The sequence below is a fragment of the Gavialis gangeticus genome, unplaced genomic scaffold (genome assembly GCF_001723915.1).
Source record: "Gavialis gangeticus isolate Ggan-Ray unplaced genomic scaffold, GavGan_comp1, whole genome shotgun sequence".
Taxonomy (NCBI): Eukaryota; Metazoa; Chordata; order Crocodylia; family Gavialidae; genus Gavialis; species Gavialis gangeticus.
Window position 1 is genome coordinate 28,220,615 of NW_017729029.1, and position 7,602 is coordinate 28,228,216.

Consider the following 7,602-nt stretch of genomic DNA (forward strand, 5'->3'; position numbering starts at 1 on the left):
GAGAGAGAGAGAGAGAGAACAAGGCTGGAATTTAAGATATGGAAGGGACTGGGATTCAGTAAAACATGACCCAATTCGGGGTTGCAAATGACAGTGGTTTTATTGAACAGGGGAGATGGTGACACAATGCCAAATTGGTTCCCTTGCACCCACACCCACACCCACACACACACACTCACACAATGGCAGCAGGGGTTAGTAAGGCTTGGTGCAGGGGCTGAAGTCCACTGAAGTCCAGGAGGAGAGAGAGAGACAGAGAGAGTCCAAGTTGTAGGAGGAGGTGTGCAGGTAATATCAACCTATCCAGGCTGGAAAGGGATTCTTGTCCAGTAGATGTTGTCCAGAGGGGGGGTCGCTGGCAGGGCCTCTGGGTGGATAAGTGGTGTGGCATGGTGCTGGTCCAGATGGAGAGGGAATCCCACTGGGTCTGTCTTTACTTCCCCTTCTTATCGGGGCAGACCTTGTGTGACCCTAGTGACAGGAGGCATTCCCAGGCAAGGGTCAGCCCCTGGTGTACTGAGCATGTGTGCTCCATGCAGAGATGTGCAGTTTTGGGTGTCTGTAATGTTGAGAGTTGCTGGGTCCACAGGGTCTTTTGTCTTTCAAATGCTGGTCTTGTCTCTGTTCCTGGGTGAGGTCCGTGGTTCCTGGATGAATCAATGTGAGGTGATGGCCCAGTATTATCAGGCCATTCAGTAGATGCCTGCTACCATTGTATTTCAATCATTTCCAATCACACTCATTCATCGGGGAAGCAATTTACATGGGAGGGATACATGACTCATACAGTTGCAACAGACAGGGGATGCCCAGGCAGATGACACAAGATGGAGATTTGACATATAAAATGGAAACTTGACATGACTTTGGTTCACTTACAAACAGAGGCCTAAACCATACAATAGCCATATGAAACAATAAAAATCACTACAAAAATTATAATAATACAATATACAACAGAAAAAATCAAGATAAACCTAATAATAATACATTATAAAACAGTGGATATCCAAAACCAAAAACTTGCTATCAAAATAAAAATGTTTAAAGCCTATCCTAAGTTTGAGCTCACTTATAGTTATCTATAGGGAACAGAGAGGGAGACAAAAAGTTAGAAATGGTTGGGGAAGGGAAGGGAATGCAATAAATAAAAAGAAAATACTGGGGGTTTTGCTACATCTTACCCTGGCCCAAAAGGAAATTGCCCCTTGCCTGCTCAGTATGGGATAGAGAAAATGTACGTAGTCCAAGTCCAGCATGCCAAAGAGGATGCTGAGGGCAACAAAGAGTGGCTGCATCCAGAGGCAGTCTAGGAAAGTATGGAAAAGAGTCTTATCCACTTCTTCCTAGCAAAAATGGCAGGATACCAATGCTGCCAGGCATAAGTGGTGGGGAAAAATATTATTTGGGGGGATGCAGCCCTGCCTGACCCCTCCCCTCCCTCCTGAAGCCCCTTAGGGAGTGTGTGCTGGTGCTGTGCATGGTGGCAGAGGAGCAGCTGTACACCACACAGTACCAGGCACTAGAGTGTGCAAAGCTTTGGGTGGTGATTCAATTCAGAGGAGATTTGGCCTGATTTAGTGGCCGAATCTCCAAATCTGAATCAAATCAGGGGACCAATTTAAAGGTCCAAATCAATTCAAAGCTCTCTGAATCTTTGGCAAAGATTCAGAGAGCTTTGATGATTTGGGCAGTTCCTGGTGGCTGCAGCAGGGAGCTGCAGTAACTCTGAGCTGTTAAGTACTAGCGGCAGGGGATGGGGTGCTGGGGCAGAGGACCATGGGGGTACCTCTGCCACCCCCCCGAAATATGGCATAGAGTGCACCCTCAGCAAGTTTGCAGATAACCCCAAACTTGGGAGAGTAGTAGATATGCTGGAGGCTAGGATTCAGAGTGACCTAGACAAATTGCTGGATTGGGCCAAAAGGAATCTCATGAGGTTCAACAAGGACAAGTGCAAAGTCCTGCACTTAGGATGGAACAATCCCATGCATTGGTACAGGCTGGAGCCTGACTGGCTAGGGGGTTACAGTGGATGATAATCTGAATATGAGCCAGAAGTGTGCCCTTGTTGCCAAGAAAGCTAACTGCTTACTCAGCTGGGGTGATCTAGTTGGGGGTGGTCCTGCTATGAGCAGGAGGTTGGACTAGATGACCTCCTGAGGTCCCTTCCAACCCTAATTTTCTATGATTTTATGTTTAGTCTTGGCCAACATTTGGTACAAAGTATTTTTAAAGTATTTTTAGTACATTAAATATTATATTTGAGGGAAAATGTTTCCTTAAAAACTGAACTTAAAAAGGAGTTGACTTATAGCTAAAACAATATAGTACTGAGCCCTGTGGCTTACAGAGATGTTCACTTCACAGATACAGAATGGAGAACACATGTTGCTAATAATGGTAAGGTTTGGGGTGTGATAATCAACAGATTCTTCCAGTAGTCACTGACTGAAGCTATTTTCAACTTTTATTTGATCAAAGAAAATTAACTTGGAATGAGTGATCAGGACTTGATTCAGTTTAATTTAAATGGAAGGACATAAAAGAGAAAACCATGATGGGAACTAGGGTTTTCAATTACAAAAGGGCAGTCTGAGAAATGAAGGCAGCTAATTAGTGAAATCTACAGGACTGACAAATTTAGAGACTTAAATGCAGAGTCTTTTTTAAGTCAAGCATGAAAAAACTATTTTAATGTATTTACCAACCTAGGGGAAACAATCTTCAGGGAAAGGGTTCAGGCTTAGTGGGATAACTAACTACTCCAGAAAAGATACTAGAAGTAAATTAAGAGTCCACCAAAAAGGAAAGATGTAAGAGGCAAGCATTCCTTAGGGTGATTTTTCTTTTTGACCAACTGCATAGCAGGGGTAGTTAGACAAGCTTTGGAATGAAAAACAGTCTTATTTAGGTTTGAAGAGTAAAAACAAATACAGTACAGTAAACAAAACAGTTGAAAAAAGGTGTAGAGAAACCCCCAGAAGTATCAGGCAAACAACAAAAGAAAAGAATATGATTACAGGGAGATTAAGGCCTTTCAAAACAGAGGATCTTCTCATCTTTTATATGTAGGAAGAATTCAAGAATCATAGAGGTTTATAAAGTACCACAAAATCAATATCATTATTGAGTCCTTGGTTCTTAGTGTCCATAATGCTTATGAATTTCCATTCCCAAATTCACCTTTAAAAGACATTGGGTGGATTTTCCTTGAGCAGGGGGATAATGAGGTCAGAGATGGAGTGGCTGTTCTGTGTGAAAAATGCTCAGAACGGTGTATGTGTGCCTCTGTCCCTCTCATGTTTTTCTGTGAGAGTTCATTCTTGTGCATATTAGCTTTTTGGTTTCACCTTTGTAGCTGCCATGAAGGCATTTGGTGCATTGGCTCAGATATATCATGTTTTGGGAAAGACATGTGTAAGGACCAAGGATTTGTCTGGTTTTGTTATGGAAAGTGTTGATTGTAGTAGCAGTGGAAATGTGTTGACAGGTTAGGCATTTCTTGCTATGGCAAGGCTGTCCCACAGTCTTCTGAGCAATGGGGTGTTTGCTTCTGATAAGGAATTGGGCAAGGTTGGGGGGTTGTTTGAAAGCCAGGAACAGAGGAGTTGATAATTAAGAAAGAGAGAGAATGAAGAAAATTAAGAAATAATAATAATAAAAAAAGGGCTGGGAAGTAGGAAAGATTAAGAAAGCAAGATGCATTTTATTAATCAAATGTAAGGAAAAGTTAAGTTAGGGTTAAATTCACAAAACAAAAGATAACAAAAGGATCTTCAACCATAATGTTAAAAATAGATCAAGAAAATTATTCAGATAATTAGTGTTGCCCAAACACTAAATGTATATGCTATATGTGGACAAAGACAGACTGGCTAATACAAATTTTTAATAGAAATAAAAATGACCATGTACAAAAAGGAAGAAGCAAAGTTGAATTGAGAGGGCCAGATAATTTTCATCCTAGAATTCTGAAGGAATTGTTACCTCCAGTAACAATTTTTTAAACAAGTCTATTAAAATGGCTGAAATATTGTTTAACTGCAGATCAGCAGACTTAACACCAATATTTAAGAAAGGGAAGAATAATCAAGGCAAAAGCAGACTGGTTAATGTGACCTCCAAGGCATACAAGACTCAAAAAGAACTTATGAGGGAAATAATAATTAAAGGCAGGAAGGTTAATGTAAAAGGGGATAAAATGGACCAGCAGGTTACAAAACATGAATGTGTCAGTTTAACCTCCCTTCTTTCCTAGATAATAATTTTTTTTATACCTCAATAAAACAGGTGGCATAATGGAGAAGGTGGAGGTTAGTACCAGATATGTAAACTAAGTTAAGGATTGGCTAAATGAGACAAGGGAGTGGACTGAGATGAAAGGAGAAATAATAGAGTCCTTTGTAGAGTTCATCTATAGTCATCCTTGTGATTGATCTAATGTAACACAAAAAATTAATGTTCTGATGAAATGTGATGATACAAAGTCTTGAAGACATCATCAGTTGAGAAGATTGGAATATGTTCCAAGAAGTATCAGGTGACCTTGAGGCCTGGTCATAGAATTGTACTAATAGGAATAGTTTAAAGTACAAGACTGTGCATAAGAAGCTACTATCAAGCATTTCTGCTGCATACTGGGTGTGTCTACATAAGACACTTTACTGTGCAGTAAACTAATTTACTGTGCAATAAAACATCACCATTTACACATCCAGGCACTTACTGTGGAATAAATTAGTCTACTGTGCAATTATTTTACTACCTGAAAATGCAGGTAGCAAATTAACCTCACAGTAGTTACTATGCAGCAAATTTGCTCCGAGTCAACCCCACCACCAGGGGGGCAATGCTAAGGCTTGCCCAGAGGCATGGGACTTGGAGTTTCTCCATCCCCAGGGTTTGTATGGCTCTTTGCCTGCCCCAACCTAGGCTTTAAAATTATGCTGTAACCCTAAGGCCTGTTCCACTTGTTGCCTGCCTGTCTCTGTGCCCCCTGGATCTGTGCATGGGGCAGAGGTAGGATGCCACTATGGGCTGGACTCTGTGCCCCGCCGTTGCTGTCCAGAAGTAGTATGACACCTTGTGCCTGCCATGCATGGGGCACAGACTCCAACCCACAGTAGCAGCCCACTTCTGCCTCTGCCCCACACCCTCCCTCACCACTGGGGCTTTGATTTGCCCTCCCATGCCACTTCCCCAGAACAGATTTACCCTCAGGGAGGTGGGGGGGGACTCCATATGCTGACAGGCTGCTGCAAGCTCTGGCTGCATGTCTGTGTCTGTGTGCAACCCTCACCCTCTTCAGCAGCCTCTTGGAGCCCAAACCCAGGCTGCTCTGCAGCCCTGCCCACTGCCACTGCTACCCTGCATTTTTTGGGGGAAGGGGCAGGGGGGGCTAAGCCCTGTTAGTCCTAGCTTTCCACTGCCTATGGGCCCTGTGTTTTTAAAAAGTATACACCTGCATTTAAAAAAAAACGAACAGAGCCCTACATTTAGACTTTAAAGGCTTTGGGTATATAGGTAAATGACCTGAAGATTTTTCAAGTATGCTAAGCACCCCATTCACTTAAGAGCCTAGCTTCAGATATGGAGCATTTAAAATAATTTGTCAACTGCTTAGAGTAGTATTTTGCTTGGGTCTCTCTATGCTCTTGCCTTTTCCTCAGGGGCCCTGCACCCTACCCAGCAGGGCAGGTAGGAGACTCAGGGCCCTGGCAAAGGCAGCAGACAGACGGACTCATACAAACAGCACTCCAAACCCCCCACACACATCCACATTCCCCCACAGCTTCACAAATACAACCCCCATGCACACTTAAAAATAGCCTCTCATGATGTACATACCAAATCTCTTTATTTTTAAGAGTTTGTCTCTGTTTTTTGACATGATGCAGTTTAGAATACTGCATTGAATTTATGCACCCTCAGCCTGGTTGACATCTGATACCTACAGCTAAACTACCTGATTTTATTCCCTGCATCTCCTAAATTTGCATTCCTGTGGAACAGGTTTCTAAAGACTGGCTTCTTCATGCCTGAGGGATTTCTGACCATCTTTCATATCACTCACCATTTTTTTTTTGCCTGTGTGTGTTGGAAAGCTTACACATCACAACTTTTTTCAACTATTTAGTTGGTATTATAGAAGATATCACCTCTACCCAAAGTCTACAGCTACAGGTTAACATTAACCTCCCTCCACCTTCCTGGATCATCCAGGAAGAGCACAAAACATGTGCAGATGCTCCCTTTGCTTGAACAAGGGTGTTTGTTTCCTAAAGTTGGCAAAAAATAATTTTTCCAACCAATTAAATTGGCCTAATAAACAATAGATTATAGTGATGGTTTTACCAGTCTGATTGCATTTGCTATGTACTGAGCTACAAGGACAATGGAGCATGCCTCCTGACCAGTTTGATTCTTCTTTCAGGATGGCTTTTCCCAGAAGCCAATATGCAAGAATGCCAGCCAATGAAAATTACACAAAATAATGGTTAAGAAACAGGTAGGGGTGAAGGGAGGGAAATGTTGACCTGTAGCTGCAGTCGTTGGGTAGAGGCAATATCTTTTATGTTTAATGTTTCAAGAATCATTTTTAAAAAATGAGATGCATTGTGTAGGCCTACTGCCTTATTTTAAATTGCACGAATCAGTAATGGTATTCTTAGCTTGTACTTGAGGCTATTGTATTTTTCCTATAGTAGTTTACTGTATTTCATAGATTTCATAGACATTTGGGCTGAAAGGGACCCCGGATGATCGAGTCCAGCCCCTTGCCCCAGGGGCAGGAAGTCAGCAGAGATCATAGGATCTCAGCAAGATAAGCATCCAAATGTGTCTTGAAGGCGTTCAAAGTGGGTGCTTGAACCGCCTCTGGTGGCAGTCTATTCCAAACCTTGGGAGCTCAGACAGTGAAGAAGTTCTTTCTCATGTCCAGCCTGAATCAGTCACAGTGAAGTTTGTGACTGTTCGATCTTTTCATCCCTTGGGGGGTTCTGGTGAACAGATGTTACCCTAGATTCTGATGAGCACCCCTGATAAACTTATAGGTGGCCACCAGATCACCCTGAGCCTGCGCTTTTCCAGGCTGAATAGTCCCATTGCTCTCAGCCTCTCATCATAAGGTCTATTTTCCTGACCTCTGATCATGTGCGTGGCTCTCCTCTGCACCCTCTCAAGCTTCTCCACTTCTCTTTTGAATTGTGGAGCCCAAAACTGGTTGCAGTACTCCAGCTGCGGCATCACCAAGGCCGAGTACAGCGGGAGAATGACATCCCGGGATCTGCTTGAGAAGCATCTATGGATGCAAGCCAGCATTTTGCTTGCTTTACTAGCCACAGCATCACACTAAAGGCTCATGTTCATCTTGTGGTCAACCATGACCCCCAAGTCCCTTTCATCTGTAGTGCTAACCAGCATAGCACTGCTGAGCCTATAAGCATGCTGCAGGTTTTTCCTCCCAAGGTGGAGAACCTTACATTTTTAGGTGTTGAACACCATCAGGTTCTCATCCACCCATTTCATGAGTCTATCCAGATCTGCCTGGATCACCCTCCTATCCTCAGGTGTGGATGCTTTACCCCAGAGTTTGGTGTC